Below are 22,806 nucleotides of genomic sequence, written 5' to 3' on the forward strand. Positions count from 1 at the left end.
ATCAGTTTTCCCTGAATTGTCTGGTAGTGAGGGGCTCCAAACTGCCTGTTTACTTAGCACTCACCTCAATCTCCTGCAGTCAGTTCCAGCCAGCACCTGTCAGCTTTAGGTTACATTAACCAGTTAGATTCCTCCACCACTCCATCAACCCTAAATCCTCAAATCTACATCGTCCTCAATGTTCCCAGTTCACCCCTTTAAGTCCCAAATTTCTACACCCAATGATTTCCTTAACTGCAAACAACCCTGTGATGTGGATATATCTATCCTTAGACATGACTAAGAAGAAACCCCTTAGTCCCTTACTAAAACGTGAGCTCACTTGCATCTCTGTATCCATTTAAAGGTCTAGAGGTTTCTCAACCTCAGCACTACTGACATTTGAAGCTAGATTTGTGTGGAGGTGCTGTCCTGTGCGTTACAGGGTGTTTAGCAGCATCCTTGGCCTCTACCTATAGATGCCAGTAGCACACATTCCCACCAAATTGTGACGACAACCAAAAATGTCTCCAGACATTGTCAAATATCTCCTGTCGCCCTCTGCAGAGAACCACTGATTTAGCATAAATCCTGATTCTGCTCAATAATCACAAGATCTTTTAGATTTAGGTAATCGTTAAATAGAAATTAAGCAGAATTTCAGAGAAAGATGTGTTCAATGTGAATTTCAATATTTGGAGAGAAATTGCTTTGCTAATGGCTGCACGCAGATTAAGTTTTGAATCCTAGGCATAGGAAATTCAGTACTTTTTTTTTTAAGTTGGCCTAGGGACTGTTACCCAGTGAAGCTACTCAGTCTGAAGACATTAGAAGGATTTGCATCATAGTTTTTGTATTCAGATATTAATCTACTTGAAATAAATAGCATTTTCCAAGTCAGCCTGAAATTGTGATTTCCACGTAAGCAGAGGCTTGAGTTATTGTCACAGAAAGGGAAGAACTGCAGTTTCCTATTTATGTTACCTAAATCAGAAGGAATGTGCAGTTACAAAATACATTTGAAAAGACTTAGTTTTAAATTGACAAATGTAAGAGGCAGAAAATTAACCTCTCCCTTATTCTTTCATTCTACTCCTACCCACCCTGTTGCCAACCCTGTTGAGTTTTTCTTATTTATTTATTTATTTGAGACAGGGTCTCACTCTGTTGCCCAGGCTGAAGTGCAGTGGCACGATCTCAGCTCACTGCAACCTCTGCCTCCCAGGCTCAAGCAATCCTCCAATCTCAGCCTCCCGAGTAGCTAGGACTATAGGCACATGTCACCATGCCCAGCTAATTTTTGTATTTAGTGTAGAGACAAGGTCTCTCTCTGTTTCCTAGGCTGGTTTCGAACTCCTTGGCTACAGCAATCCACCCACCTCAACCTCCCAAAGTGTTGGGCTTACAGGTGTGAGGCATCAGACCCGGCCAATTTTTTATTTACTAAACATCCTTCAAAAACAACTCTTCCTCTCCATCTTCTTGATCTCCCTCCAGACCTCCCAAATCTCTTCCACAAATTGCCAGACTTCCAAAATGCATATCTGATCCTACCATTCTCCTGTTACAAAGTACCGGACCTCCCTGCGCATGCCTGGAAATGCTAAGAATTTTCTTTCTTCTCTTCCCTTTTCGGAAATTTGTGTGAATGAAAAACCAAAAACGCTAGAAAATTATGGAAAAGTTCCTAAAAAAGAAGGCTCAAATAATCACTGTTTATCCACCCAGAGAAAACAATCACTATTAACATTTTTGTGTATTTTTTTCTAAATAAACATTTGTAAATAATTCATTTATAGATATATCTTATATTCTGCCTATTTCAATGAATGCTATACTCCAAGCATTTTCATGTTGTTAAGTACTTAATGGTTTTAAAGTTTTGAGGTAGCAAGAGTAACACCCAACTTTTATTTGAATTCTAAGTTGCATCTGAACCTTACTTGCAATACTTTTTTATGCCATAATTTGAAAAAAAAAATTAGAACACTCTTTGTGTAGATTTTATAAGCTGATTTTCAACAGCTTCACAGTAATTGCTAAAACAAAAACAAAAACAAAATCTACAGGCATTTTCCCTCCAGTCATCAATAAATCTGCACCACAGCCCTTTACAGTTCTAATTACGTAAATTCTAGAGTAATCTGCTATTCCTATGAAAATTCAAACATTATAGATCAGATTAAATCTCATCTGACCATCAGCCACAGTCCCCAAATCCTTATGCACTCTTTGGTGTGACTACTAAAATTAGCTTGGACTTATTTATAGATATTTCACTCTGCATATCCTCATATATTGAAGTCCTTACAAAAAAATATAGCATTAGTTTGATTTTCTAAAGAGATTTAAGCATTCTGCAACTTGCTTGAGGATATTTTCTGTAACAGGACATAAATCTACTTCATTCTTGGTAACTGCTTCATAGTATTCCATACTGTGGCAAAGCCCTTTCTGCTTAAGCTCAACCTGCTATACAAGAGAGTCTCCCACAGTACATGAAATCTACAATATATTCATGACTATCTATTTGAAAACTGGCATCAACTGACAAAATGTGGGATATCTTCAGAGGAAATTAGAAAGTCAACATCTTCCTAAATAAAAAATAATAATGCAGAAATTGATAACCTGATTTTCACAAAGAGAAAACATAGAAAAATTCCTATCGTTTTGAAAACTGCTAATGAAAGAAACCTCTTACTTGATTGGGTAAAAAACGTATAATGCATTTGCATTTTCAGTTATAACTGCTCAATTCATGCAGTTCATTACTTACAAGGAGCTATTTACCCAAAGTTCATTAGTGGGAACATTCCAAGGTAACAGAAATGCCCTACGTCTTAATAAGGGTGCGGGTTACCCTTACTAGGGGTAGGTAACATAGTTGGTCCACACAGAAAGATGAAAATTTGAACTGCTTTATATATATTGAAGAAATTGAATTCACAATTTAAAACTTTTCCAGGAAAAATCACCAGGCCCATATAATTTTACTGGAGAACTCTATCAAACATTTAAAGAAGAAATCATACACCAACTCTTCAGAATACAAAGGAGCAAACAGTTCCCAAATAATTTTATGAGGCCAGCATAACCCTGATGCAAAAATCTTGTAAGATATTAGAAGAAAAAAGAAAACACAGATAAATAGTAATCAGAAAAACAGATGTACATATCCTTAACAAAATATTAGCAAATCACACCCAGCAGTAGAAAAAGGACTAACACACATTTTGACGAAATAAAGTTTATCACAGAAATGCAAAACTGGTATTAAATTTGAAAATAAATTAGCATGTTTCACCACACTAATAAAATAAAGGAGAAATGCCATACTATCCTCTTAATAGATGCAGAAAAAAACATTTGACACTATTTAATACCCATTCATGAGTTTAAAAAAATTATTGGCCGGGCGCGGTGGCTCAAGCCTGTAATCCCAGCACTTTGGGAGGCCGAGACGGGTGGATCACGAGGTCAGGAGATCAAGACCATCCTGGCTAACACGGTGAAACCCCATCTCTACTAAAAAAAATACAAAAAAAACTAGCCGGGCAAGGTGGCGGGCGCCTGTAGTCCCAGCTACTTGGGAGGCTGAGGCAGGAGAATGGCGTAAACCCGGGAGGCGGAGCTTGCAGTGAGCTGAGATCCGGCCACTGCACTCCAGCCTGGGTGACAGAGCCAGACTCCCTCTCAAAAAAGAAAAAAAAAAAAAAAAAAAAAAAAAATTATTAATTCTCATCAAACTAAAAATAGAAGGAAACTTCCACAATCCGTACAGGGTAACTACAACTTACAGCTAACATAAGAATTAGTGGTGAAATACTGCATACTTCTGCTAAGACTGGAAGTAAAGCACAGAAATCCACTCTCACCACTGCTATTCATGATTATATGGATGTCTTAACCAGTGCAATAAAGCAAACAAACAAAACCAAAAACAAGCATACAGATTAGAAATGAAAATGTAAAATTTTCTGTATTCACAGGCAACAGAAAGAACAAAGTAAGGAAATCCTAAAGAAATCTACAAAAAAAAAAATTTTTCAAAAACTGTTGAAACTAATTAGCGAATTTAGCAATTGCAGGATAGAAGGTAAATGTACAAAAACAATTACACTCCTATTTATCAGCAGCAAACAAATGGAAAATTAAAAAGTGAAAACATTTACAATAGCTCAAAAACCATAAAACACTTAGAAAGAAATTTAACCAAAAAAAGGTTGGGCGGCGGGGGAGAACTCGAAAATGATAGCTGCAAAACACCACGGAAAGAAATTAAATAGAGAAATATACCATGTTCATGGACGTGCAAAATCAATAACATTAGGATTTCAGTTCTCCCCAAATCGACCTACAGATTCCATGCCATTTTGACCAAATTCCTAGCAGTACTTTTTTGTATATGTTCATAGGGTGATTTAAAAATTTATATGAAAAAGTATGCAGAATATCGCAAAATCTTGACTATTGATTAGGGATCAGTAAAGTAGGAAGAGTCCACATTTCTTGGGCACGTGGGCATATCATTCATCAAAATGACAAATTCAGGAGGAACTAAATGAAGTTGGGGGTAACACAGATGCAAAGACATCCATCTTGGATTTACTGAGTCTGAGGTAGTGAGCAGGAGAGAGAGCTGAGGGAAGTACAATATCAAAATGGAATTCAGTTGGTAGGTGGGTTCAGGGTCTGGAGCTCAAAGGAGAGGCTGAACTGAAGGATGGAATCCTAAATTTATCAGCATATAAGGGGAAAAGGAAACTATAGTTTGGATGAGATTAAATAGTATATGAAAAGCAGAAGCAGAACATTTTATTGAATTATTAAAGTAGCCTTCTATGGTCTCCCTGCTTTACACTCGTCCCTCTATTCATAACACAACAGCCATGTTGACCCAATTAAAACATAAGTCAGGTTACAATCTTTCCCTGCTCCAAACTCTCCAAAGGTTTCATTTACTCTAAGTAAAAGCCAGAAGCCTTACAATGGCCTACACCACTACTTCTTAGTACTGGTGGTGTATTAGAATGATCCTGCTTGAGCACAAATCCCTGTTACCTTCCTGCCTTCTTTTCCTTGTACTCTCCCCCTGCTCTCTCTACTCCTGCCACAAATGCCTCCTTACTTTCCCTCAATGCAACTACTTCAAAGCACTTACTGCTTTTCCAATGCTCTTCCTGTTAGTATACACATGGCTGCTGCCCTCATCTGCTTTGGGACTTTACTCAAATATCTCAATGAAGCCTTCCCTGTCTTATTTTATTTTTATTTTTATTTTTTGAGACAGAGTCTTACTCTGTCATCCAGGCTGGAGTGCAGTGGCACAATCTCGGCTCACTGCAACCTCCACCTCCCAGATTCAAGTGATTCTCCTGCCTCAACCTCCTGAGTAGCTGGAATTACAGGCACACACCACCATGCCCAGCTAATTTTTGTATTTTTAGTAGAGACAGGGTTTCACCATGTTGGCCAGGCTGGTCTCGAACTCCTGACCTCGTGAACCGCCTGCCTCGGCTTCCCAAAGTGCTGGGAATACAGTCGTGAACCACCACGCACAGCCTTGAGGGGCCACTTCAAGGCTTCACTGGCAGAGTAGGTAAACAGCAGCAGCTATTCCTGTGTGCAAGTCAGTCTTTAGTATTTCAAATGTACCAAAACTAAAAATCATTTAGTAACTATCGCATTAAACAATTTTTTTTCAAAAATAAAACATCAGGTAAGATGAAATGGAATGAATAACAATGAAATGGAATGGAATGAACAGTTTTCTTTGAACCAAGAGGGAAAATAGCTTTTGCATCTTATCTCAAAAGTCTCCAAAACTTTTAGTGTATACAAGTAATTCTTCTAGATAAGTTAATATAATTCTACAATCATATCATATTACATATAATGCAAAAGTAACATAGTGACCTTTTTAAAAACATTCTGAACAAAATCTTAAATAAACACAATTATCACAGTTATCACTTTTAGTCAAATTAAATAACTAGGCAGTGACATCAGCAAGTCTGAACATTACTGTTGCTAATGGAACAGAAGCCAGTGAAGAAAAAGCAGCATTACAGGGCACACGTGATACAGCTTAAGAAATTCATTAGCAATTTTCTTTGATGCATACTACTTTCTTTTCCAATGTAAAATATTTAAAATATAAATAATTATGGAAGTCCAAAGAGCACCCTACTGTTAATATGTATTATGTAAACTGCCACTGAATAACTATTTGTCTTACATAGCAAATACTGCTATGTAGAGATTAAGCAATATATTACCACTCCACAAATCAAGCCATATGGTCCCATCTGTTTCCAGGTTCCATTACACCACACCTACTACTGGTTAATAAAGAAACTGTTCAGCAGAGGATGCAAGTGTACCTCTTATTTGATTTTTTCAAAATCAGCAATGTGTGGTCAATGTAACTCGGCAGGCAGTCTGATACCTGGTGGGAGTTAGATATGCGACTCTTGATCTTCCTTGCCCGGATAATGATTTACAACAATATGTGAAGTGTATAAACTGTCACTAAAATTGCATAGCTCTGGGATTTGCCAGGTGCGAGTCGCTCCACTCAAGCCTCAGGGAAAATATACAATTGCCCTATGCAGTCATCACAGCCTTAATTATGGTCTGGGCCTTTTATTCCCTGGACAGCAGTGACAGTCTGGAGACAGCTTTGCCACCTGCTTGGTCTTCAATTCAGCCACTAAAAGGCCATGGGCAAATACATTGCCTCAGGCCATTTATTACCTCATCTGCAAAACCCACTCCAAGGGGCAACACTGCTACTCATCCTTCAACCACAGCTCAGACATCCCAGGACGCTGTGACTTCCCCAAATAAAATTATCTCCTCAGTCAGTACCTTGTACATATTTCTATTTTCATTTGGGACTACCATTTATTGTCCATTTGCCTCTTTATTGAACAACAAAGCCTTTGAAGACAGCAAGTATTTTACTCATTTCTGTAGCTCCAATCTCTCCCATAAAAGAGGTGTTCAATAAATTCTTATTATTTATGTGAAATGACTATAGCACCCAGCGGTGCCTAGGATACAGTAAAAGCTTAATACATATTAATTATTGATAAATCTCTTTTGCTTTACTTGAGATTTCACTTGTTTTCATACTTTTATCACCATTCTGCCATTAGAACTCAGCTCGGGCTCTTATCACTTGACCACTGGGGGAAGACGGAGATGATTTTGCCCCCCACGGGACATTTGGCAATGCCTGGAGAAATTTTTGGTTGTTGTAACTGGGGGAGGGAGGTGCCACTGGCCTCTAGTAGGCAGAGGCCAGGGATGCTGTTAAGCATCCTACAGGTTAGAGGACAGCCCTGAGAATGATCGGGCTCCAAATGCTAAAAGAGTTGAGGTTGAGAAACCCTCATGTAGACTTTAATTACCTGAACGACTTCTGGTTATTTTACCCCACTCCCATTCTTTCTCTGTTGTAATTCACTCTTCCTGAAAATCTTAACATTCTTATCCTGTTCAAAAGGTCTTACATTTCTTCTGAATATCTTCTTTTGTTAGTTATAGTTACTGCCAGATTTTCAGCACTACTAATCAATATACCAATATGACAAAGGCAGAACTGGAGCCGTTTTAAAAATTCTTATTTCTGGCCAGACACGGTGGCTCATGCCTATAATTCCAGCACTTTGGGAGGCCGAGGTGGGCGGATGGCTTGAGCCCACGAGTTTGAGACCAGCCTGGGCAACATGGCCAAACCCCATCTCTACAAAAAAAACAAAAACAAAAAATAAAAATTAGCCAGGTGTGGTTCTGCAGGCCTACAGTCTCAGCTACTAGGAAGGCTGAGGTGGGAGGATCACTTGAGGCTTGGGAATTCGAGACTGCTGTGAGCCGAGATTGTGCAATGCCACTCCAGCCTAGATAAAAGGGCAAGACCCTATCTCAAAAAAAATCTTATATTCTTTGTTTTTTATTATTTTTATTTTTTTTGAGACGGAGTCTCGCTCTGTCACCCAGACTGGGGTGCAGTGGCACGATCTCGGCTCACTGCAAGCTCCACCTCCCGGGTTCACGCCATTCTCCTGCCTCAGCCTCCAAAGCAGCTGGGACTACAGGCGCCGCCACCACGCCCGGCTAATTTTTTGCATCTTTAGTAGAGACAGGGTTTCACCGTGTTAGCCAGGATGGTCTCGATCTTCTGACCTCGTGATCTGCCCACCTCGGCCTCCCAAAGTGCTGGGATTACAGGCGTCCTTTGTTACATTTTTAAAAAGTTTTGTTTGTTGTTTTGAAAATAGAGATGGGGTCTCGCTATATTTTCTTGCTATGTCTCAAGCAATCCTCCCGCTTCAGCCTCCCACAGTGCTAGTATTACAAGTATGAGCCACTGCACCTGGCCAAAAATTCTTATTTCTAATCTACATGCTTTACAACTCTTTTAATTCAAACTAAAGTTTTAAATAAGGAGAACACCAAGGGAAAAATAACAAAGACTCTAAGGAATGGCAGCTAATTTTTCTTCACTGATCAAATTTCTACAGCTACAAAGGCCAAATGGCCCTTCAAATTTCATTTGAAGAATAAATGCTGTGTCATTGAATGTTATATCACACACTGGACTGCTATCTCTTATGCTGGCTAGGTATCTTTTATTCTAACCACGATTTATTTAAAATTAATGTGAACAAAAGTTGGTGGGTTTTTAGAAACAGGAAATTTTTTCTCATGTTTTATTCCTTTTATTTACATGATCATATGTTATGGAATTCTACAGAAGTAATTATCTTAGATGTGAAAAGACACTCACACAAATAGGTGGGAAAAAGTGTAGTTTCTTGAGAAACATCCCACTAAAAACCATATTCTATGCAAATCACACTTCTGACAAGGGATACATATCCAGAATATATCTAATCACTACGAAATTGAGGCAAAAAAGAAAAAAGTTAACAGAATATATTTAAAAATTCTTACAACTCAACAACAACAAAAAATCAACCACCCAATTCAAAAGGGGCAAACCACTTGAATAGACACTTCTCCAAAGAAGATATACAAATGGCAAATAAGCACATAAAAGGAGGTTCAACATCATTAGTTATTAGGGGAATGAGTGCAAACCAAAATCACAAGGTACCACTTCATATCCACTAGGATGGCTCCTGTCAACAAAACAGAAAATAACAAGAGTTGGCAACAATGTGGAAAAAATTAAGAATGTGGAAAAATTTGCACATTGTTGATGAGAATGTAAAATGGCTTAGCAGATGTGGGAGAGAGTTTGGTAGCTCCTCAAAAAAGTAAATGTAGAATTATCACGTGACCCAGTAACTGCACTCCTAATTATACACCGAAAACATGAAAATAGGTACTCAACGTTCATAGCAGCATTATTTACAATAGCCAAAAAGTGAAAACAACCTAAACATCCATCAACAAATGAATGGATGAACAAATTCTTATATATATACAACAAAATATTACACAACCATTAAAAAGGAATGATAATTTTGACACATGCTACGACGTGGATGAACCTTCGAAAGATTATGCTGAGCGCAATAAGCCAGACACAGAAGGGCAAATAATGCATGATACCACTTACTCATATGAAATATCTAGAAGAGGGAAATTCATAGAGAAGAAAGTAGAATGAAGGTTACCAGGGGCTAAGAGAAGGGGAAAATGGGGACTATTGTTTAAATGATACAGAGTTTCAGTTTGGGAAGATGAAAAAGTTCTGGCAATGGGTAGTGTTGGTAGTTGTACATCAACATGAATGTGCTTAATGCCACTGAACTATATGCTTGAAAATGTTGAAAATGAGGCCGTGTGCAGTGGTTCACGCCTGTGATCCCAGGGCTTTGGGAGGCCAGGTGGAAAGATTGCTTGAGGCCAGAAGTACAAGACTAGCTTGGGCAACAGAGCGAGATCCCATCTCTACAAAAGTTTTTTTTTTTTTTTTTTTTTTTTTTTTTTTTTTAAATTAGCCAGGTGTGGTGGCACCCACCTGTAGTCCCAGCTACTCAGGAGGCTGAGGCAAGAGGATGGCTTGAGCACAGGAGTCTGAGGATGCAATGAGCTATGACTGCACCACTGCACTCCAGCCTGGGTGACAGAGCAAGACCCTGACTCTAAAACTAAATAAATAAATAAATGTTAAAACGGTAAATTGTATTACTATTTATATTTACCACAGTAAAGGAAAATCCTATCCAAATGTTATGATAATTTGCTTCATCACTACCTTCAAGGGATTTTACAAATGGAGTTTCTCCCTCTGCCACATTAGAGGTATTTTAATAAACTCTTAATTTTCAGGTGGAAAATAATGTGCCATCGGTGCCTGGAAGCCTTGGAAGAAAACAGAATCCCTGATAAGGTAAAATGCTGGGAAATCTTCACACTCATCCAGGTCCAGTTACATAGGTTAACCTCCTTTCAGCAACCCACCCGCTCTGAAGGACAGCCAGTCCCATGAGATCCCTGGCAGGCTGCCTGCCTTTCAGATCCTTTCTTCTACTTAGTGCCGATTAATGTAAACATATCCATTTTCTCTGATGGTGGTGGTTTTGAGGGGGAGAAGAAAGTACTGTTTTTAAAATAACATTTGCTTCTTCACTAAAAAGGGGTGAAAATATAGAACGATCTCTAGAGGAATCTTTTTTTAATGAGATCTATTTTCTATTTCACAACCATCCAACAGCAATGTTATATGCCATGAATCAGTATTATTCAGCTTGACTTTCTCAGAACAAGTTACTCTTGTCATGCAAACTATAAAATTTCTTGTCAAAACAAATAATTAAATACAACAAACACTCTTAGATTCAACAACTGCGAGCATTCTGAAATAAGATAGAAATACAAATTTCTGTCATGCTAAATTTTACCAATACCCCAGAGTCTCCATGACTTCAGATCAATTGAAAAGTTCACAAAATTCGAAATTCATTCTTTCATAAAACTGACTTTATGATCCTTCCTGGAACAGGAATACAACAGAATAGAATCTACTACATAAAAATATTATTGGGTTAAATGAATTTACGACACACAACTAAATATATGAATATTTGAAGTTCATTTCAAAAATACATTATCATCACTCCTGAATTTGGCCATACTGTGGCCCAGAGGAAGGGACATAATAATTGCTTGAGTTTCATCTGATAAAATAGTCAAAAGGAAAAACAAAGAAGTGAAAGTAAAAATAAATTAGCAGCTAAACAACTAATTATGGTGGGAGGAGAAACACCACATACAAAACACATACAATCTCACTGTAAAATCAGAAACTCTCCAACAACAGTGTGATTTTTTATATAAACACTGGATTTCACATGAAACCGAAGGCCATGACTAAAAGGGGTATATGTGGCCCAAATGAAGACTCTTGGTTCACCAGGCAGCCTTGTGCTCATGGCATGAAGTACTATGGTAAGCAGATGTCACTGGAATTTATACTTAAAAAGCCACTTGGGAAGCCTTGGTCTACGTTTACTTGCATCCCTGAGATATAGTTCTCTTGGCCACTGGTACAGTTTGATTTTTTTGGCTAGAATGTTTCTGTTGATTGGATATCATTTTTAAAGTTTCACCGGAGATTTTGTATTGTTTTTTAAATTAAAGAGATTAGATACAGTTTTTATTGTTGCTTGTTATCACTTCTTTGGAAGACAGAATCACTATTCCATTGCCTGTTTGCTATGTAGTGAAAGGAAGTAGAATGGGCATTAAAGCAGCAAAGAGGGGAGTCTAAAGGTCATGCCTAATAGTTTGGGTCACTTAAGGTAGGTTTAGAATGCTGTATATTTTTCCGTGTAAGAGTCTGAATATTAAGATCATATTTAAACATTTCAATGGTAAGCCAATATAACAGTGATAAAAGAGAAGGCCAACACTACCTTGTAGAGATCATGGTGTAAGTTTCTAGTATTGCAACTTACATTCTTTACACATATGTAATAAACTGTATATAATTTACACACACACACACATACAGTCAGCATATTCTTGGAAACATTGTATGCCACCCCACAAATGTGTTATTTTATTATTTAAGTTTGGAAGGCCCACAGTTTAATGCTTCCCGAAACAAGAAGCAACATGATACAATGAGTAAAACACAAGAATGGAGGAAGAAGACTGCAGTCTGAGTGCTAGTGCCATCACTGTCATCTTCAAGTAATTAATCACTTCCATACTGTTTCCTCCTCTGTAAAATGGAAACAACAGTACCTTTTGTGCAGAACTACTGAGGGGATGTGAGAGAAAGCAATCTGAAAACTGTAAACTAAGATAATATTATTGTATATTATCAAACAACACTTCTGTTTATTCCTCCTGTAGGCTTCACTGTGGGAGTTAAAAGGTGCCAAAAAAAATTAAAAACAATCTCTTTAAACTAAAATTTAACTACCAGTGACTCCAGGATCCTCAAATGCACTATGTTGGAACGTAGAGACGGAACCATAGTGAATATGAGAAGGAGGAGGGATGAAAACACAGATCACAGAGGATTTGCAGGGCAATGAGACAACTCTGCCGGATACATGTCATGATACACCTTGTCCAAACCCACGGAACGTACACCATCAAGAGTGAATCCCCCAAATTTCTACTCTGAGTCTGTATCCATACATTTTACATTTAAAAGCCCAGTAAATATCATAAGGTGGGGACTGTGAGTTGATGCTTGTAGTATCAATTTCAAATAAGGCTGTTCGCAGTCTGGCCTCCCCAGACGACATTCCCAGCCTCATCTCTTTTCACTCCCTTTCCCCATCACTCCTTCCCTACCTGCCCAGAAGGCCCCTGGGCAGCTCTATCTTTCCTGCTCCTCCTTCAAAACAGAGCTGGAAGCCAACTTCCTGGAAATCTTCCCTGGAGGCCCCCAGGCAACAGCACTGATCAGTTCTCTGCTGCTCCTCTGGGCCTCCACAGCACCCAACATGCACCGTCACTCACAACAGCACTTATCACACTTGAATCCCCAGATTTGGTAAGTGTTTTCTCCAGAGATTCCTAGTCTCCTACCAGGCCACAAGCCAAGCCACACTGTGGTCTGTACTACCTACCTAGCATGCAGGAGGCCATCAATAAATGTTGAATGAATGAAAGTAAAATCCAGTTTTATCAATATCATTAACTATTGTATTATTAATATTATTACTATTTTGAGACAGGGTCTTGTTCTGTCACCCAGGATGGAGTGCAGTGACATGACCATGGCTCACTGCAGCCTCAATCTGCCAGGCTCAATAGATCCTCCCCCTGCAGCCTCCTGAGTATCTGGGACTACAGGCACACCCCACCAAGACCAGCTACATTTTTTTAAATATTTTTCTCATAGAAGGGTTTTCACCACATCCAGGCTGCTCTCAAACTCCTGCCCCGCTTGGCCTCCCAAAGTGCTGGGATAACAGGTGTGAGCCACCCCAACTGGCCAACTATTGTATTATTAAGCCCCATGTAATTAATTGAAGTTCTAACCTAAAGTCCATTGCTTTACTAACGCGATACCATAAATTTCTTTGAAAGACAGAATTATATAATGCATTCCCTACTTCCTATGCATAGTCTGTCTACTTAAGGTAATATTATATAGAGCATAACCTGTCTGTGAATACTTGCAAAGTGTTAAATGGCTATAAATAATCTTTTTAATATATATATTTTTAACGATGTGTGGGCAATGTTTAAAATTTTATAGATGTGTGTGTCTCAAGGAAGGCTGTTTCCTGGCGAAAGGCTGCCTGAGGGGGTGGAGTTCATAAACTGATAATCACAAATAAGCCGTGTTATGAACTGCTGTTTGGGAAAGCTCAATTTTATTTTATTTATTTTTTGAGACGGAGTTTCACTCATTTCCCAGGATGGAGTACAATGGCACGATCTCAGCTCACTGCAACCACCGCCTCCCAGGCTCAAGCAATTATCCTGCCTCAGCCTCCCCAGTAGCTGGGATTACAGGTATGCGTCACCATGCCCAGCTAATTTTATATTTTTAGTAGAGATGGGGTTTCTACATGTTGATCAGGCTGGTCTTGAACCCCCAACCTCAGGTGATCCGCCTGCCTCAGCCTCCCGAAGTGCTGGGATTGCAGGTATAAGCCACCGTGCCCAGCCGGGGAAACTCGGATTTTTATTTGCTAAAAAGAAGAATGAAGCAGTGGAGATGGTGTGTCAATTGCTTAGCTAGGAGTTGTGGCCATTTAAAAGCATGCACATCACTTGAATTTGTCTTTACTCTTCCAAATACCCCTTTGATCATGTGATTCTTCTGTTCAAACCATTTAATAGTTCTCTTGACTACCGGTAAAAATTGAATAGTTCTCCTTTGCCTACAGATTAAATCCAAATTCCTTGTCCTTCCTTCCACCTCACTCCACAAAAACCAACCTATTGAGGGAAAAGAAAGGTGGGGTCGTTGAAACCCCAACATATTTAGGGAAGTGAAAGGTGGAGTGGTTCAAGTATCAACAATGAAATGGACACTACCCTAGCAGCTGAGTATTTCAAGATGAGACATGGTCCCTTCCCTCTATAACATTATTGAGAAAACAATCAAAACACATTATCATCAGACAAATAGGTGCACTACTACAACAGTTCCTAGAGGAGTGTACTCAAAGTGGTCTGGAGGCCCCCGGCTGGCTAAAAGGGTTGGGTGGGGTTTCCTACAGGACCAGCCATGCAAACTCACCCTTGAACCAGTAAAGGATAGCAGGGAAAAACAGGAGGAAACTGTACAAAGGCTGGGTTCTCCTCCTGACAGACTGAGTAAGCAATGAAATTCCATGGCCTAGGGAAGTTCTCAGCATCTCTAAGTTCTCATAAGGACTTACTGAAAGAATCTCTTCCTGTTTATGTCTCTTCTATTCTACCTCTACCTTCTAGTTTACCTCCCAAATCCCAAATGGGATCATTCTCATTATCCTTGACAAGACTAACTAAAAATTCACACACAGAAAATACGGAAGTCTAATCAGGAAAAATACAGTCATCCCCAGTTATCTATGGGAAAATCAGTCCAGAATGCCCACAGACACCAAAATCCAAGGATGCTCAAGTCCCTGGTATAAAATGGTATACTTGCATATAACCTACCACATCCTCCCCTATACTTTAGATCATCTTAGCTTACTTATTATACCTACTATACTGTAAATGCTATGTAAACGGTTTTTATATCTTATTTTTAATTTGTATTATTTTTATTTTTTTCCTAAATATTTTTCATTTGTGGTTGGTTGAATCTGTTGATGCAGAAGCCACTGACTCACAAGGCCAGCTGAATAGAGAAATAAACCCAAACAGATTACAGTTTGGGGAGGTAAGACATCTTACTACTGGAGAAGTATTTTAGTATTTGCCTCTTGATCTCTTTCACGCTAACTACGCTAGGAAACCCTGGAGACTGGGATTTTATTTTTGTCACTTTATTTCATTGTGTAGTCCCCAGGGCCTGTTCTGGGGCCTCACAGGCAGTGTAGATACAAGGCACAGAGTAAATAATGGTTGAATAAATATCCTATACAGCCCCATAAATTTACATGTTCCACCTTCTAAAGTGATTCCTACACCCACAAAATTGCAACACTTTGAAACTCCAAGATATAATCAATACAACTTTAAAAAAATGAAGTGCATTTAGAATATCTTGCAATAAAATTAGATGCAATGACAACAGAAAGCAAGTAAAACTGCCACTCCTTTGAAATAATACTAACTTGTCATTATTTGCAAACACAGCCAACACCTAATGACTGCTTTGTGTAAACATATAGTCAATAAGCTGAAAGGGAAGCATTTAGGTCCATACATGTTTGTCTTAGACAATTATTTTATTCAACTCCTGTTCCTAAAAATAAAATTCTACTTCCACTAGAAAACAAAGAAAGAATGACTAAATGCATAAACAAGAGAAAGAAAACCACATGAGACCTAAAATCTTTTTAGCTTAACACATTTTTCATCTTCCATATTCATTACCATATTCATTCTTGGCTTCTAATAATCACTTATATCATTAATAATAATCACCCATATCATCAATCACTGGCGGTCTTGCTTTATGAACAAGTTGTGCCCAATCCTGCGTAGTGATTTGGAAACTGGAATTCACTTTCCCCTAGAAACGACGTCATGAGTGCTGATGTACTGCCCTGGCCACCTCACTAGGATCGTCTTAACTCATAATGCAGGTGCCTTTCATACTGCTAACACTAATTCAAATACGTGATGTCCACTTTTGGCATCTGCCGATCTGCTTTCTGCAACACCCTCTTTCCATACTTAGGTGCCTCGAACTTCTCAACAGTGCTACTGCCCGAGCCTTAAAATGACTTACTTTTGGGCAGGGCGCGGTGGCTCACACCTGTAATCCCAGCACTTTGGGAGGTCAAGGCGGGCGGATCACGAGATCACGAGATCAAGACCATCTTGGCTAAGACGGAGAAATCCAGTCTCTACTGAAAATACAAAAAATAAGCCAGGCGTGGCAGTGGGTGCCTATAGTCCCAGCTACTTGGGAGGTTGAGGTAGGAGAATGGTGTGAACCCTGGAGGCGGAGCTTGCAGTGAGCAGAGATGGTGCCACTGCACTCCAACCTGGGCAACAGAGTGAGACTCCGTCTCAAAAAAAAAAAGACTTACTCTTCCTTCCTCACTCCTTCTCTCAGTCAAACTCTGTGATTCTCAGCAAAGAAAGGAGCAAGATGAATTCGTGAACTTATGATGAAGTGTACAGATAAGAGATGTTAAATATTCTGCCACAAAGTGGGAAACTAATGGAATCTGTGAATCCCTTTCTGCGTTACCATTAATTCCTGAAACGTGGTACTACCAAGTCAGTTAAATTTAGATACAAGAATTCAGAAAGCAACTCCTGGCACTTCAGTTGAATGCTACCATCCATCAAATGCTTCTTAAAAAAGATCTGCAAATCTGCTGTAAACCTTCCATAGCCCACAAGTACTTAGGACAAAATCCTTTAGAACGACATTAACCATTGCACAATTACTGCGTTTTGTGAAAACAAATCAAAATACACAGTAACCAGAGTAAATCTGTATTTGATAGGCTTCTAAGCACTTTAACAGATTAAAAGTAAAAATTAACAGGCTATATGGAAGAAGATATTCCGTAGATTAAAGCAGTGATTTAAGGCAAATGGCCCAGTCTATCTAGGGATGCGCTCCCGGGGTCAGTGAGTTCAGGACGTGGCTACCTCACAGTGTTCACACTTCCACTACTTGCAAACTCTAAGTCATCAGAATCTTCAACTCACAATCCCCAACGTCACCAACACGTCTGAGTGGCCCCAAGACCACATGTATGCTGTCCAGATTTCCTTCATTCAGGGACAGAAAACTGGCAACTGGAGTCCTAGAATGAATGGACATCCCTGGCACACCCAGTGCTTGTAAACTGAAGATTGCTTTTCACAACTGCAGCACCAAACTCTCCTCGGGACTGAGGAGTACATGTTTTCTATTTATAGTCCCTCAGAATTAAATATGAAAAAGAAAAGGAAGTGATCAGATACTAAGTATTAAATTTCCCCAAGGGAAAATTCACATAAAAATAATCCCCACCAGTGACATCAGCTAATCAGAACACCAAAGAATGAGACAGAGAGAGAAGATTTGGATATTTCATATCTAAAAAAGAGGAATTGAAAATTGTCATTATACGAAAAAATCAGAACTACCTATGTCTCCTTTATAATTATTCTCTGGATTAAACTTTTTTCTTTGAATTAAATGTGGGCTGGGGAGTGAGGGGGAAGAACCGTAATCTCTTCAGTGCTTATGACTTCTAAAGTGTTACAGCCTTGTGCACACACACATCTACCATCCTTTTTTTTTTTTTTAAAAAACAGAATCTTGCTCTGTCACCCAGGCTGGAGTACAGTGGTGCGATCTCGGCTCACTGCAAGCTCTGCCTCATGGGTTCACGCCATTCTCCTGCCTCAGTCTCCCGAGTAGCTGGGACTACAGGCGCCCGCCACCATGCCCGGCTAATTTTTTGGTATTTTTAGTAGAGATGGGGTTTCACCGTGGTCTTGTTCTCCTGACCTCATGATCTGCCTGCCTGGGCCTCCCAAGGTGCTGGGATTACAAGCCTGAGCCACCGCGCCCGGCCTACAATCCATTTCTTAATATTTATGCATTTTATTTTAAATTCCGAATTTAAATTTTATACTGGAGTCTTGAAAAGAGTTTTGATTCTTGAAAAATGGGTTTTGAGTTGATTAGAGCTTCCCAATTAAAACGGTACAATTGAATATATTATACAGGCATGATATTTATAAGCAAATTCTACTTTTTCACATCATATTAACTTTAATACTGGATCATTACACAGAACACGATATATTTTAAAAATGAGAGTTAGTACTGTTCGATAACAGAATGACTAGGCACAGAAAGGAGATTCAGCCTCTGACAAGGCTGATAACAAGACCCTTTATACATCCGATGTGAACAAAGCAGCAGCTCATCTCAGTAGAAGTCTGCTTTCCTTTTGTGAGCATAGTTTGAAACATACACTAAAAACAGTATCAATTTTTATGCGGCTATGGTGGCGGGGGGAATCAGCAGATCGTGTTAGCAATTTTCTGTGGAATCACATTAGTGTTTCATTGTGGTAGCCATATCACATTAAAATCTGTTTTTCTACTGAATGGCTTCCATTGTGTATTTAGTGAATCTGATATGGAAAATTGCTAATGCAATAAGAGTATCATAGAAGCTTTCCTGACTGTAGCTCAGCCACAACATTCAGGAGAAGCAGGCTCTCAACTGGGCTGAGGCGATTTCAGGCCTTGTAACAAGTCCTCAGCTCAGACGCAACACCAGCTTCTTGAAGGATGGACCTTATCCTATGGATGAAATGCTTTTACAGATTTTATCTCAGGAGGGACCAAGGGTTCAGTGAAAAGATGTGTCATGTATTTGTTGTTAATTGACAGAGTACTATAAAGGGCACTGTGGTCCGCATTTAGGGAATAAAAAAGGTAGATGAAACAGTCCCTTCCTTCCTGCATCTTGTAAGGACGGTCTGAGGGGAAGAAATAAATTCGTCTATGAGTAACTGAATACCAGACAGACAAGAGTTGAAAAGGCAAAAAGCCACAGGAGCTTGAAGAAGGACATACCTGGGACCAGGGTCATCACAGAAAGTCCAGTGAAGGCAGTGCCTGAACAGGGCATACAAGATAAAGTAGTCACATTCGAGGATCTGGTGGGAGGTGGGGAAGCTGGGAAGGCCTCAGCGTGGGGTAAAGGTGCACAGGACAGGAAAGCCAGGGTATGCGTGGAAACTAGCATTCACTATTTTAATTGCAGCATAAAATTGGGAAAGACCGGGAAGATAAGCCTGGAAAAGTGGTCTTGAGTCAGCCTAACACACAAGGAGGCCGACACTAAAGGAGAGCAGAATATAAGTCAGGCAAGTGCAGCTGAGGTGTCACCTCATGGTTTTGGGGTAGGAAGTGTCAGGATGAAGACCACCAGGCAAGAAGAATATCCAGTTTTCATGGGTATAATGACTTCTAATGCTAACAGATATCTTGAAATCCTAACAACTTTAGTTGACACAAGTTTCTTAAGAGACATAACTTACCGGAATATTTATTTTAAAAGGTTAGTTTATTACTAGGGGATAATTGTTTATTTTTTTAATGTCCTTACTTAGGACATGGACATTCACCAGGATAACATGAAACACTGTGAAATGCTCACACTATTATAAGTACTTATGTATTTACTGTTTGCATTTTTTTTTTTTTTTTGCTTTAGAATAACTTTTCAACTCACTAGCAACAGTAACCAAGGAAATATAAATCCAACAGCCTAAAATTACAACTATTTGAGAAGATTCATGGTTTCAACGTACTGCTATATTTACTGCTTTGTTCTGGACAGTTTCCCGTTTTTTAATTCCTCTCTAAGTGTCCAAAACAATATACAGAAAATCTGCACTAAGCTTCGTTAAAGCTTTAAAACTTAGCATAGTTCGTTTGGCATATCAGAAAAACCACGTATTTGTCATAACCTTTACCTTCCCTTAAATGAGAGTACATTCTGTGGATAAGGATTATTTCCCACATATTAAAGCAGAACATGATGAAACTGCTGTCTTATTTATTACAGAGGGAATGTCAGATATAAACTAGTTACCTTAATGTTATAGCGATCGCTTAAGAAACACTCCCTCCAGTTTGGCAACGCATATTGCACTCTCATTAATCAGAATTAAACTATTTGGAAAATATATTGAGTATTTTCATGCTGACATTGAATATTTTCATCTTCATGAAACAATTTCTGGACAGACTTTTTTCCCTCCGACTGACCACATGATTAGTAAAGACAAATAGTGCACCAGTTGTTTATTACGTATGGATATCTTTAGTAATGTTTCATTTAAAAAACAAAACTAAACTCTTCTTTCTCATCCCATGTCTTGGGCAATCAGAGATGCAAGAGTTGACATCTGTGAATATTTTCTGATTACTCATTAACTAGGAAAATACAAGTTAAAGAAAGATTTTAAAAGGAGAAAAGCCAAATAGTTCATGTTGACTTTGAAAGACTGATGACAAAGATGTGGTAATTCTAAAGTACTTAGAGGTTTAACCCAAAATTTGTTTACGTCTTTGATTTTTAGTAAACACTGCAGATAAAAACGAGTTTGTTCAGATCAAGAGTATGTTGGCATTCCCTTAAGCATAGTTTGAAACCACAGAGCCCAAGCATAAAACAGCTCTGACAAAGATAACCAGTCAAGCATAAAAATGGGAGTTGGTTGTGTCAGAATACATTAAGAGGCCGAAGGCTGTCTGGTAGACAGCTGTCTTGCCATCAGTGAAGGTGACTATTACCACTAAAAGTTGTTTTTCGGATAGAGTACTTGAAATTTCTGTCATCTTGTATTTAAAATGCTCCTTGTTTACAAAGCGTCACATCCTTTTCTCATCTGAAGCCTCCTTGGATAACCACAAACCTAAAAGCAGTCTAAAATTGTGTTGATGCTTTCCTACAAGCACAGGGAAACTCATTTATTGAATCTTTGTCTATTTGGAGTTGAGAATGTCTTTGGCTTTTATTTTAAATGCCTTCTTAAATATAGATCACTATTTTTAAAATGTAAACATCCAAAGGCATTCCCTCACACTTGGAGGAATGCTAAGGCAGGAGACATACTTGTAGTAGTCACATTTCACTTTCTCAGACGGATGCCACAAACGTTCCGCTCAGTTACTGCTTAGGAGGCAGCATTATTAAATGCCTCACGACTTTACGGTCAGCCTCCATGCTTCTTGCTAACCTACATTTCCAAAACATCATCGAAGAAATCTGGCAAGCCACCGAAATGGTACTAGTAAACTGGATCCATCCAAAGCACTCCACAGTGCCCTTGTGGGTGTGTATCTCACTGTGAACTACTGGGTAAAGAATTTACATACAATTTTATCCCCAAACTCGATTTGTATCATTTGTAGGTTAGTTCTCAGGAGTACTCACTCCAGCCCAGAAATAAGTCAACGTAGTATTTCCAAACTATCATTTCAAATGTCCACGGTCAAGGGCGGGAGGAGGAAGGAACAGTAACGGGAAGACTTGTCAGTGATTAGCCATCCATAAAAATGCTTTCCCCGCGCTCCTCCTTCCGATCACAAAGCTGGCGTCAGGCAGTCTCCTGTATCTGCTCCCCACCTCGCCCCCTCCCCTCTGCGGAGAGCTGGCACCGAGGGGCGGGCCAAGGAAAAGACAAACACCCGGGCTCCGACACAGTCCAAGCGCGAGCCCGGAGACACTTGAACAACATTCCTAACTTTTTTTTTCTCACTTCGCATGCCTCAAAGGTAAGCAAGGCAAAAAGCCTATGAAACAGAAGGCCAGCGAGGCCAATGCGGCACTGGCGAGTTTAAAAGTGGCCCCCAAAGAGTCACAATGACGACCCCCGCCGCCCCCTCTGTCCGCTGTCCCCGCTCTCCAGCTACAGCAAGCGACTCCTCCGGCGCCCATCCTGGTCCCTGCCCACGCCCCGGGCCCCAGCTCCCGCCCGGCCGCCGCCCCCGCCGCAGGACGAGCATCCCCTGACAGGTCCCGGGGCCCGCGGCGCGGGCGGATGCGGGCGCGAGGAAGGCGAGCGGCGCTGCGGCCAAGTCCCCGGAGCGGTCCCCTCCGGCCCCGTGCCCACCCCACCCTAGACAGGCCCCACCGAGAAGCACCGGGACGGCGAGCGCCAAGAGCCAAGCCACACGCCGAGGAGCCTCCCAGGCTGCCCCGAGGACGAACAACTTAGCCCTCCACTCAACGCGCTCACACGCACGCACACAAGCAGCGCGCGGCCGCGGAGGGCACGTCTTACCTGTCCCCGCGGTGCCACTCATCCCTCCCCCACCCAGGTCCGGCGCCCCCCACCCCGCCCCCGCGGTGGTCCCCCGGCCGCCCGCTCCGAGCGCCGCGCACTCACTGCCTGGCTGCGCGCTCAGCGCCTGCAGGGCCCGGCGGCGGCGGCGGCGGGGACCGAGACAGCGGCTGCAGCGGCGGCGGCGGCGGCGGCGGCCCCAGCCGGCGTCAGTCAGACTGGAGCCGCGAAGCCTCATCGCCCGTATTAGTGCGCCGACCTGGAAAGCGGCCAGGGAGCCCTGCTTGCGGCCCGCCCCCGCCCGCCGCCGCGCGCTCTGGCCACTCCGGGAACCGCGGAGGAGGGGGCTGCGCGGGCCCGGCGGGGGGCGGGAGCGAGGCCGGCCCCACGGCCACGTGCGCGGAAACTCGCGGCGCGGGGGTGGCGGGGGAGTACACCTCGCAGCGGTCCG

General features: G+C 40.7%; 1 protein-coding gene across 2 annotated transcripts in view; it reads right to left on the reverse strand.

Moving 5' to 3' along the window:
* Positions 1–22,662, reverse strand: part of SMAD9 (SMAD family member 9) — a 74,696-nt gene extending 52,034 nt beyond the window's left edge. For both annotated transcript variants that reach the window (XM_025364809.1, XM_025364808.1), the window contains exon 1: positions 22,461–22,662. The gene's annotated coding sequence lies outside the window, so the exon portion shown is untranslated. The remainder of the gene's footprint in view (positions 1–22,460) is intronic.
* Between the last annotated feature and the right edge of the window lie 144 nt (positions 22,663–22,806).

This window comes from Theropithecus gelada, chromosome 17, assembly GCF_003255815.1.
Source record: "Theropithecus gelada isolate Dixy chromosome 17, Tgel_1.0, whole genome shotgun sequence".
NCBI classification, from domain to species: Eukaryota; Metazoa; Chordata; class Mammalia; order Primates; family Cercopithecidae; genus Theropithecus; species Theropithecus gelada.